Source organism: Acomys minous (assembly GCF_964271855.1).
Source record: "Acomys minous genome assembly, chromosome: 19".
In the NCBI taxonomy this organism is placed as follows: domain Eukaryota; kingdom Metazoa; phylum Chordata; class Mammalia; order Rodentia; family Muridae; genus Acomys; species Acomys minous.
This window is the reverse complement of record NC_140499.1, coordinates 2,709,859-2,722,948: the sequence shown is the minus strand read 5'-3', so window position 1 is coordinate 2,722,948 and position 13,090 is coordinate 2,709,859.

The following is a 13,090-nucleotide window of genomic DNA, read 5'->3' as shown; positions in this document are numbered from 1 at the left end:
TCCTCTTACCTGAATCCTGTCTTCCTCCAAGCTCCCTATCCACATCCTCCTCCACACAAGAACAGAGCGCCTCCTTGCCGTGGCAAAGACCTCCATTTCCCAGGAGGCTGGAGAGATTCTGCTCAGAGAACAGCCTCACACTCAAATCCAAAGACAAAAAGTAAAAATAAAGTAGTTGTAACTGACACAGAACACTTTAGTTCTGGAAGTCAAAAATTGAGCTTGAACAGCAAAGATTTTTGTTAAATCCTTACCAGGCACTGGACTGACAAAATATTGTTATCTCTGGGTAATGTGGAGGGGATTCCTGACCTTCTCTCTATATTGGATTTTAATTCTCTCTTTAATAAATCTCACTCTCAATGGGGGTTTTGACAGTACAGGGTCCATTAATGAGAACACAAACCTTGGAAACCTAATTATCAGCTCAGAAGACATACAGGGATAGCCATACAAGGGTAAAGTGTGAAATCTGACCAGTGGATCTTCAGGGCTTGCTGTGTCTAGATGTTTTTAACTAGTGTAATTATTTTTCTCTAGAAGGCATTTCAAAGAATGGCATTTAAAATGACCAGAGAGTAGATCAAAGGAAACAAAAGTAGCAAGTTTTATACAAGCACCATCAAAAAGAGATTGGAGTGTGCTGACCTAGGGGATCACTGGTTCCCTCCAGATTGATGCCCAATTTCCAACAAACAGCCATTGAAGCTGAAAATGCAGAGCACATCTGTTCAGAGGAAACAGTAGAAGGTTGCAATAAAAATGTGTCTCAGGGCTTCCACTGTTTTTTACTTGTCATTCAAAATAGAAACTTTAGTTGGCAATGCCGTACCTTTTTTTTTTAAGATTTACCTTCCCTTTAAATGTGTGTGATTGTGTTTTGATTTTTTTCGTGTGTGTGTGTGTGTGTGTGTGTGTGTGTGTGTGTGTGTGTGTAGGGGGGGAGAGAGACAGAGAGATAGAGAGAGAGAGACAGAGAGAGAGAGTGCAAAAGAGGATATCATTCTCTTGAAGATGTAGTTATAGCTGTGAGTCACAAGATCTAAGTGCTCGGAACAGAACTTGGATCTTCTACAAATGCAGTGCATACTCTTAGCTGCTAAGCCATCTCTCCAGCCCTTAGCAAGTTATAATTTTTAACACACTCACATTCATAACAAATTTAACCTGGATTTGGAGTTTTTCCTAGGGAACTCATTGATAACAATGTGTCTAATAAGACTAATTATTTTTAGTACCTTTCATTTTACAAGATGAGGGAACAAATTTCTTGTGATTTTCCAGACCTATAGATCTGAGACAGCTCTGAGTGCAATAGATGATTAGCATTCAGTGCAGGAAGGATACAATCTGACCATCCTGGAGATCCCGTTGCCTGGGTGGAGCAGAGGGGTTTCATAGGGTTGGGGGAATGCTGTAGTAAGAGTATATTATATAAACATGCAGACATGAATACAAATTCCCAGATCCTGTGTAAAAGCCCACACATGGTCATGCATCCTATAAGCCCCACCCTCTAGGGCCAGAAAAAGGAAGATTTTTAACCTAACTAACCTATCCAAAAGTGGCAAGCTCTGGGTTCAGTAAGAGCCCCTTCCTCAACATAACAAGACACAGAATAATAGACAATACAACATTCTGCTCTGGCTTCTGAATGTTTGTGCACAGGAGCATAAATTCATATACACATGGGTGTTCACAAATACATACATGATACACAAAACAATTAATTAATTCACCATAAATTAGAAAAGGCAAAAAAAAATGGTTCCAAGGACAGATATTCTGCTGTTCAAGCAGAGAGCCAGTGCTATGAGGGATAGATTGCACTATGCAACTGAGGGAATAACATTTATTCAGGCTCTTGCAACAAGGAGAGCATCATTAACCAAGAATGTCTCAGAGATAATGAAAGGGACAAGCAGGATATTGGATGCCAATAATCAAGAACATCATCACCATGTGGGAGTCCTCAGGACGGGTGGCATGGGTTTCCTCTCACAATCAGGGATACCTCCCCTGGCTCCTCCGGGTTCCTTTGTCAGCCAGGACTCATGATTACCTGACCTTGCTCAGTTCAGCAAGAATTCCCCTAACCTTGATATCAAGGAATATCAGCTTCCTGGAGAACAGAGAATGGGACAGTGACTTGTAGACAGAAACAGAAGCCGATATGGTTTGACAAATGATAGAACAATTCTAAGGATGTGGGAAACAAGAAAGAAGTAGAGGAAAAAATGAAAAACGTAATAACCACACTGCAAATGATGGAGCTTTTATTCCAGGTGGTATGAGACTTAGGAGTCACTTCCATTAATGAGGCTTTCTGTTCTTTGTTACATGCATTTACTACAATTATATACATCACATTAGCATATTAAATCTCCACCCAAGTAAATGCATTTTGTAACATAACTATGATGAGCCACAGGGCGCATTTTGGACCCACTTGTGCTGGTGATACAAGCCAGTTGTCACAGGCCTGGAAGATGGGGAATGGAGCTTTTTCCAGCCTTTCTCTTTACCAACAGGTTGTTGTCCTCCAACGCTAGACTTACATGTTTTGTGTAAGTCTCCTTTTTTGGGTGAGCCTTCTAGGCCTCACACTCCACCCACTCCTCTGCCTCATCCTGAAATCAAACAAGCTTCTCTTGAAAGTTTAAATCTGGGGCTGGAGAGATGGCTCAGTAGTTAAGAGCACCACCTGCTCTTCCAGAGGTCCTGAGTTCAAATTCCAATGACTACAGGTAGCTCACAACCATCTATAATAAGGTCTGATGGCCTCTTCTGCAGATAAAGCGCTCATATACAATAAATAAATTAATGATGATGATGATGATGATGATGATAAAAGTTTCAATATGTTAGATCATGGTCTCCCCTTTAAGATGCTGATCATTCTAACCAGCCAAATCCCATAGCCCAGGAGATCCTCTCTCTCTCTCTCTCTCTCTCTCTCTCTCTCTCTCTCTCTCTCTCCCTCCCTCCCTCTCTCTCTCTCTCTCTTCCTCCCTCCCTCCCTCCCTCCATCCCTTCATCTGCCCCTCTCTACTCTCCTCCTCTAGGACAGAGATATGACAGCCATACTTTGCAGTAGCTTTATATACCCTACTTTATGACCCTGCCCAATAATACCTTGTTCCTTTATTTTCTTTGTCACATAGGCTACCCAAGTCTAAATTACATGTATAGGTCTTCCTACCCCACCCCCACTGAAAGGTCATAAAAGTCAGGTATCTTTTCAATGCCACTGTCTTTAAACTCTCCCCATGGACTTTCTCCCCATTTGTGAGCTCCACAGTCGCTCCTCATATATTGAGCATTGACTTCCTTCTGTTTCCCCTATTGCAGCAATCTTGACTCCTGTTGCTTGAAGAAAGTCTTCTTTGCCTGTTTAAATCTGTCTGGCACAGTTTTTCTTTAACACTTGTTAGCCATTTCTAGGACACAAATATAGGACAGGATTACTCAACTGTCAGTAGCTTCTGTAAACAAAGTTTCAGTAAAGTTCAACCCTGTCAGAGCACACAACAAAAAAATGGCTTCCTGCGGTAGGCTGCATCAAGTAATTTCCTGGCTAACAACCTTTTTTCTTGCCCCAAAGCAAACTGTTTCTCAATATGTTCTGCAAGTAACTACTCTGAGTGAGACTACATGGAGGCAAATACAGGCCATTAACATAGAACAAGAGAGACTACACAATACTACATGAAGAGGACTGATTAAGATAGAGCAAGAGAGAATTAGCCCCACTCCATTGGAAGAACTTAGCTTATCAGAAGAGTGAACTAACCAAAACTATCTTCAGGATTTTACTTTCTTGGACAATCATAACTCCTTCATAGAATTCCCTCTGCTCTTCAGAACACACAATGTACTTCCTTTGGTTTTCAAATGTATATTTGCTATCCTTTCAAATGTATATTATGCTTCCCCCTTTTAATTTTTTTTAAATTTTATTTTATTAATTTATTCTTATTACATCTCAATGGTTATCCCATCCCTTGTATCCTCCCATTTCTCCCTCCCTCCTTTTTCCCCCTTACTCCCCTCCCTTATGACTGTGACTGAGGGGGACTTCCTCCCCCTTTATATGCTCATAGGGTATCAAGTCTCTTCTTGGTAGCCTGCTATCCTTTCTCTGAGTGCCACCAGGTCGCTTCCCCCTTTTAAATGCATACCACTTTCAGGTACATTTTTCCAAGTCTGACAATTCATTATAAGTTCACCTTTCCTTGCACTTTAGGTGTCCCTTATCCTTTTTCTGACTTGTGTGTTAAGAGGTCCCTTGTCCCAGTCAGACTACAGGGAAAGCTTGAAAGACTAAGTCTAATGAAACCCTGGGGTGAGGCAATTCCCAAGCTCTGGCAGGAGGAATGCCTTCCTTTCTGCTCAGTTTTTATAAACAAAAATATCTTACTTTAAAATTCTGAGTTTGAATGTAACAAAAACCCTAATACCCGGCATGAAAAGCCCCTTTATGTACTGTTGGTGAGGGAGTCTAAGAGAATTCTACAATTTTGTAGGTTATTGTTGCTACCTTCGGTTGCCTCTCAGAGGATGAGCATAAGTCCCTATTATTATAAACACCATGCATTTTGGACCCAGGATGCCAAGGACCTAAGCTGAGTCTAGACTAAAAGCCTCCCTTTGACAACTAGCTTTTATGGCACCTGTGCAGGCTCTCAAGAGAGGAAGCAACCCATAGTCTTACCCAGATACTCTAGAATATGATCTATAATAATGACAAACACGGTACAATAATTCTAAAGGTGAACCTATATATATGCCATATCCAACACTCAGGAGATAGAGGCAGGATAATCAGGAGTTCAAGGAGATTTTCCTACATATCAAGTTGAAAGCTGGGCTGAACTACATGACACCCTGTCTGTAAAAAAAAAAAAAAATGAGCCAGGCATAGGGGCACATGCTTTGAATCCCAGCACTTAGGAGGCAAAGGTAAAAGGATCTCTGTGAACCCCAGGTCACCCTGGTCTACACAGTGAGTTCCACGCCAGACCAAGCTATATAGTTAGACTCTGTTTAAAACAAAACAAAACAAAACAAAAACAAAAACAAGGGTTAAAAAAAAAAAAAGAAAGAATCCAATATAGCAAGTGATGTAGAAACCCAACTACATATAATCAAAGTACAAGAAGAGCCAATTGGATGCAGCCTCAACTAATAATCTCCCCCACCCTTTCCCTTCTCCTTTCTCTCTTCTTCTCTCCATTCCTCTTTTTCATCATTATTAATTTGCCAGTCCACTGCATATCAGACTAATGCTCCTGACTGAAGGGCAGAGCTGTGCTTTCTCACAGAACTGTGCATGTCTTCTTAAGGGAGAAAACTTAAAAAATAGCATGGGGAAGCTTGGATAGTTGGTTGTGAAAGAAAACTCACTTGTACATTTCTATACGTCCTCCTTGAACTCATTCCTATGCTGCCTAAAAAACTGCAAGGCAGCACTTCCCTCTTGTTGTAATTAGGCATTCTGCCAGCCTGCCTTTCAGCATCTCAGTGGCAGCAGCACACCTGCCGTTGCCATGTTGCCACCAAGGGCTACATAATTTCACTGTCAGCTCACACAATTCCACTATGCAACACAGGCACCCTTTAAAAGTCCTGGCCACCCCAGACCTCTCTGAGTCTTGTTTGATATCTCTCTCATCTGTCTTTTCTCACTCCTCCCTCCACCAATAAACTTCTGGCACTAGATCTGTTGCATGGTGTGATCTCTTAGCTCATACTTTGGCCCCAACATACCAGGGCATGTTTTTGTCTCTTCATCCTAACACCCCTAAGCAGGTCTGTTCAAAAGGCAGGATCTATGGGTAGTGGTGAAATATCCACCCTTGAGAAAACTTTCCCTTATGAACACCAGATAATAGCTCTGCCTATTAAATGAGACTCCCTCTCTGAAAGTTTTATTCTGCCTGTAGATCACATTTTTAGATGAAAGTTTGGCTATTGAAGTAGCTGCCAGAATATTATGGTCTGGAGTGATTGCAATTTACAGTATTTCATAAATCATGACAAGATTGAAAATGCTTGTGACAGATGAGGTTTTAAATTGACATCCTGTCTCTTTATGGGCATTACAAAGGATGTTCTCATGGCATGCATACACTACAGATGCATCTTCTCTTAGCAGCCAAGAAGTTCCCACTTTACACAAGACTGGAGAAAGACAGAGAGGGAGAGAGAGACCATGTCTATCAGACAATAGCTCTCCCCTTTGCTTTGTAAGAAGGAGAAATTCAAACGGCAAGAATGTAGTCCTTGGCCTCTATCAATGGTTTAAAAAATACATATTACTAGATACTACCCATTCCTGGTCAGCAGCACTGTCTTCGAATATCTGAAAGCCTACTGAAACCCCAGACATTAGGGATTTAAAAGAAAAAGACTAAATCTATCTTGTTGAGTGCTTTTGAATTTTTTGTTTTGTTTTGTTTTTGAGACAGAGTCTAGCTGTGGAGCTTTGGTTGGCCTGGTACTCACTATATAGACCAGACTAGGAAGAGAGACAAGGAACCTGCAACCTCTTTGACACAGGGGAGCAATGCCTCATGTGAGAACAGTGGAAGAAAATGACCAGCCACCTCCAAACCACATCAGTAAACAACATGCCACAATAACCTTGATGTTTCAGTAGTGGCACCAATATTACAGCAGTAACCAACAGCTCTCTATCTGGACTTAAGACCCACTCAACAAGCAGAAATCATGCCTTGCCCTGGACACATAAACAACTACCCAGGGTTAGTAAAGTCATGGATCTTAGAGAACTTATAACCACCACTTTACTAAACCAGCATAATCCATGACTATGTCCTCAGACTCAGAGATGTGTGTAGTCCTCAGCCCAATCATGGACATTTCTCTTTCCAGCAGATGGAGACCATTACAGAAATCCACAACTGATAAAAATGCAGAGATGTAGAGACCAGTGCCAATTGAATACCTGTGGTTCAGGGATCATAACAGAAATGAGGCAGAAAGATTCTAAGAGCCAGAAGACAGGGAGTTTATTATGATATTGTGTCTCCTAGAAATTTCAGAAACTGCACCCACAAAGTCATACCGGCATAACTGCCTAAACATGACCATAATAAGGATGACACCAGAAGACACACTAATGTAGAATGTGGAAAGCTCAGGAGACTTCACTCCTATACAAAGAACAACAGACAACTTAGGAATGCTAAGAGTGGGAGAAGCAATCTTCCTTTCCCAAGGAAGAAGACTCTAATTTTTCAGTGTCCAATAGTTATCCAATACCAATAGTCACCTCTGAAAACCCACATACATTATCATTATACATACTGTTTAAGAGTATACGTGTGTGTATCCCTAATATACACACATTTATATGTTTATGTAGTATACAATTCTACATGTGTAATAACAATGAAAAAGGGCTATGAATTTGAAAGAGGGAATGGGGGTATATGGGAGGGTTTTGAGGGAGGAAAGGGAAGGATAAAATGATGTAGTTATATTATAATTTCAAAAATATAATAATAATGAGAAAGAAAGAAAGAAAACAATCACTGCTGCCATCTAGTCACCCTGGAACAGAATTGCTCAGTTTGGTCCTATGTTAAAAAATAATTATCTGGGATTCTTCTAAGACAACTCAAATCCAAAAGCTAGACATGATGGTGAATGCTTTAAGGCTATCCCCAGGGAAGTAGAAACAGGTAGGTTGCTGGGGCTCACTGATTAACCTGACTAGCCTACTCAGTGACTTGCGGTGAGATATCCTTGCTCAAAAAGAAGAAAGTAGATGGTAATTGAGGTTGTCTTCTGATACATCACACACACACACACACACACACACACACACACACACACACACCTCTACTCTAGACAAATGAATACTGCTGGTTGCAGCTGAAGCCTACAGAATCTCCAGTGTTCCAATAAATTCCCATTTTGCAATTCACTGATCCAAAGAGATGAAGGTAAGTGACAAAAATGAAGGTAGCAGGAGGCTGTCAGCACAAGGATGCCATGAAGATTTGTGAGTATAGCTTTGGTAATGATTTTGCTGTAGGGTGTTGAGAGAACTTAGTAGTCTCAGGTGCCAGATCCAAGGACTATTGCTGCTTAGTTCCAGTCAGTTGTCAGAAGAGTATCAGTCCAATTGAAAGATTACCTGATTGTTAGAAAAATCCAAGAAGCCTGAACAATCACAGTGTGAGATTTTCTGATTTTTAAGTGTTGAAGAATAACACAAAACATTTAATAGTAATAAGTAAAGTGTCTAACAGAAGAAAAAAATATGTCATGGAAATGTGAGTTTGCAACCTCTGTCCTATATACACTGGCTTACACATCAGAATTTTCCCCAGATAGAAAAACATACTTTCCCACCTCTATCAGGAATCCCCAGGAACATTTGTTCAAGGCCATAGGCAGCTTCCAGAGAAGGGTCCTAATGGAACTCACCATAGCAGCTCCTACTGAGACTTACAAATGCCAGGCACAGAGCTGGGAGTGTCACAGTCAGGCTGTACCTCCTGGCTTTATATATTGAGTAAAGAGGGGAGGTGGCAGGTCTCCTGCTCTAGGTAGAGGGACTAGGATGCATGCAACCTTTTTGTTGTCCATCACTGTGAAAGGATGCAGACACTTAGCTGCCATTAACCCCAGCCCTTCACCTGGCTGCTTCTCTCAGAACTGCTGAAGTGCCTCTTTCATTTGCTTTTGCAGTGTTCGCTGACCCAAGAGTCCAGGCAGCCAGGGAAAAAATGGAGGCCAGCCCATCAGTCACAACTCCTTGCAGCAGGAAAGAAATGACTACCTCTAATTGTACCTCTAAGACCTATGCTGGAGCAAACTTATTTTTCCTTTGAATTAATGCCAACTGACCTGCTTTTCTACATGTTATTTATTATTTGTCAAGGTGTTTTATTGATTTTGAGGTAGTTTTCTTATATAAGTGAGGGAATTTTTCATACAATAAAACTGCCTTCATTGAAGATAATATAGCCACATCACAATATATAAATGTCTTCTTTTCTCTATGAGAAGACAGCATCTGTGAGCCATTTGGTTGGTAGTAATTAGCTGAGAGCTGCTTCGGTGAATTAATGAAAACAGAAATGAATATAAATACATTAATGTTTAGGCATAAAGCTAAGATAATATAATAGAGTACATTTAAAAAATTTTCAAACTTCCTTGCTTATAATATTCTAGTAATATTTGAGTCATATAGAGGTACAATGTTTGTTTCAGAAGACTACATACATTTTCTATTTAAATTTCTCTCACCCTATTTTTAATGCTAATTATATCATCTGACTTTTAGCATATTTTGTTTATTCCATCATGAGACGGTGAGATTTTATTTTTGAAATTTTAGTGAAATGTTTACTAAAAAAACAGATAAATAAAAATAATAACACATGACTTAATATACGTATTGTTTCATACACAATTATAAATATATGTTCAAAGCAATTCTAAATGTCCAATTTATACACAAGATCCTATTCCTCTGTGCAGCACAAATTTTAAGAAAAATTAAAAAGAGTCTTTCTGTATTGCTCTGGTCACTGAAGCCTGAAGTTCTACCCACCCAGAGTACAAATAAGTGACTTATGTTCTGATGGATTAGAAGTAATTTTATTCACAACGCAAGGAGTTTCCCCAAAGAAACTATAATTGTTAAGGGATGTTGAGAGAGAATAGTATGGAGAAGGCAGCAAGGACCAGGGGGCACAAATTGTGGTTTGGGGTATTTCAGCTCTCATAATTGTAATCTTTCAGAATTTTAGTCATAGGAATTTGAATCTTTCTGGACTTCAGAGTTCAAAATCTGGCATTTTAGATTGAGTCTTTCAGAATAATGACTGGCAGTGGGAAATCCATGAACACTGAAGACATTCTGTGAACCAGGATGGAAGGGGAGGGAGGGGGAGTACGCAAAAATTCTTGAGAAAAGGTTTCACATGGTCCAGGCTGGCCTAAAACTTGCTGTGATGATACAGATGTCCTGCCCTCACTCCTCAGTACTGAAATGGTACGCACATATACTGAGATCAAGCCCAGGGTTTTATTTGTGCTAGGCAGGCAGTCGACCCTACAGCTCTTGTCGGATCTGGTTTTCCTACAAGAACTCTTTTTTTAAGTATCTAGGCGTCATGGTACCTGCCTGAAGTCCCTGCACTTGGAAGAAGGAGGAAGAAGGGTCCGGAGCTCAGCTACACAGTGAGGTCAAAGCCACCTTGATTAACAATAAGATACTCTCTCAAAAACTAGGAGAATGTAGTGTCTGGGGATGTTGTTCAGTTGGTATAGTGCTTGCCTAGCGTAAACAAAGTCCTGCATTCACTCCCCATCACTGCATAAACAATGTACATGCCTGTAGTTCCCTCATTTAGAGGATAGAGGCAAGATCAGAAATTCAAGGTCATCTTGTCAATGTGTTAAGGTCGGGGCCAGTCTGAGCTACATAAAAACATGTCTCAAAAATAATCATAATAATAAAGACCAGTGTGTCTATATTAAATATTAACTAATATTAAATTTATACACATCTGAAAAAATAAAGGTCTCTTTATTACACACCTTATCTCTCATCAGACTAAGCATCTAGGATACAGAAAGTACATATTTGTGGTCCCAGAAAAGTAAGTGACCACTAACATATGAGAAATGGATGAAGAAACCAACTCTGGCTTTCTTCTCCCTCACTTGAGTCCTTTTCTGTTGTCTTCTCTGCTTACTGACCTGTGTCTCCTTTGAAACATGTCATCTCCACAATTGGGACAAAAAGCCACAGAGACAGCTGCTGAGAGCATCACCTGCCACTCATCTTCCTCACCAAGTCCCTGAGCAATTAGGGAATGTAATTACAAATGTCAAAAACAAAGTCCTAAATATTTTAACCATGAGATATCCCCTACTGTTAGTTACACATTTATTCAATCTCAAACATCTTTGTGTGTTTGATAGATTGTAAAGAAAAATTTATAGAGAATGACAGATAAGGTGCTTTTTCCCTATTATATCAAGCATAACTAGCAGATAAAGAATGGGTCACTACAACAATCTGCATAATAAATGTGCTTGACAAAAAACTGCATAACAGGTATCCACTGTTTAAACCTAGGGATATTTTGAGTCATTAACTAGAACATGGAGTGTAAACAGAAGGAGGGAGCAAACAAATACATCTACCAAGGCTTATCTGTAAATAGAAGGCCTGGAGTTTGCAATTGGGTTTTCCTGAAACTTGGTTCCTCAGCATGTTGTCTTTAAATAATAAATATATAATTTTATGCAAATGCCCTCACCAAAAGTTTTAAAATAAACTGATAGACAACAAAGCTTATTTAAACAGGCTAGTTAGAATTCTGGTCCTGAAGACTGAGAGGCTTGTGTAGAATATTCTGCTCCAATACAAGATTTATGAGATGCTTAGCTCCTGTGTTCTTTCACTTACTAGAACTACCTCATTCCAATGATACAATGTGACAAGCTATGAAAATAAGTAGAATGGGCCAAAAATTCCAAGAGCTCACCTCTAGCAAATCTCTCTACCCCTCCTTATGCAAAGAGCTACATCTTGTCTTCACAGTAAGTTGAGTCTCTACAGTAAGATAGTACTAACCCAATAACCAAAGAGAGGTAGCCAGGTACAGGGAATATTGAAATGATAAATTATACCTAGCTATGGATTTTACTAACAAGTAAGGACTGAGAACAACTCCATACTTAAAATCTATTGTATTTGTGTGATGGTTCGTCACCATCTGGAATGACCTAGGAGACACCCCCCTTGAGGTGTCTATGAGAGAGAGTACTTTTCAGAGATGTTTAACTGAGGAGAAAAGACCTGCCTTGAAAGTAGTTGGACCCTTGGTCTTTGATTCAATAAAAATGAGGAAGTGAGTCGAACCCCGCCACTCACATTCTTTGCTTCCAGACTACTTGTGCAATATGACCAGCTACTTGAAGCTCCTGCCACTGTGTCTTCCTCACTGAGGTGAACTGTACCTTCCAATTGTGAGAGAAAGCTAACCTTTCCTTCTCTGAGTTGCTTCTGGTAAGTGTTTTGACACAGCAACAAGAAGAGTAACTATTCATGATGTTATCATAAATTCTTTTCTGAATCAGTGTATGTGGTATGTGTGTGTATGTGTGTGTGTGTGTCATGTGTATGTATGTGTGGTATATGTAGTATTTGTGTGTGATGTGTGTGTATATATGGTGTATGCTTATGTATGTGTGTGTGTGGTATGTGTGTGTGTGGTATGTGTGATGTGTATGTGGTGTGTGTAGTGTTTGTATGTGGTGTGTGTGTGTGTGTGTATGGTGTATGTGTGTATGTGGTTTGTGTGTGGTGTGTGTGGTGTATGTACATGTGTGTGGTGGTGTGTGTATGTGTGTGTGTGTGTGGTGTGGTGTGTGTGTGTGTGTGTGTGTGTGTGTGTGTGTGTGGTGCATTCACATGAGTTTGCAGATGCATGAGAAAACAGAGCAGGGCATCAGGTATCTTTGACTACTCTTACCCTTACTGTCTCTAGTTCAGCAAGAAATCCTTGCTGAACTAGAAACTTGCCAAATCAGCTTAGATAGCCTGCCACTGAGTTCTCAGGATCCTCCTGTCTCCACTTCTAATGCTGATGTTACAGACACATAGCCTTGTCTGACTTTTTATGTGAGTGGCGGTGATTCAAACTCAGGTCCTCTTGTTTTTAGCAAGTGCTCTTACCCACTGAGTGAGCCCCAACCCTGAATATATTTTTCTAGTAAACAGAATCCTTCAGCTGTTTTTGTTTTGTTTTAATCTGTGAATTTCAGTTTTGACCACTTTCTCCAACGAACAAAAAGTTTTCTAAACACCTCTATCTAAGAGAATATGGCCATTCAGTATTTTTGCTTTTTCACATATCACTGAATGTTTGGAGGTTCTTTTTGGATGTGTTCCCTAACTGGGATTTGCTTCTCTAACCTTTATACTTCTGCTTTGTCCTAGGGACTCTGTCTGCACTGTGCCACAGTTGTGATCTGGGAAGAGCTGTGCTGCTGCTTCTGTTCTGCCATGCTCTGGTATGTGGGTCTTAGG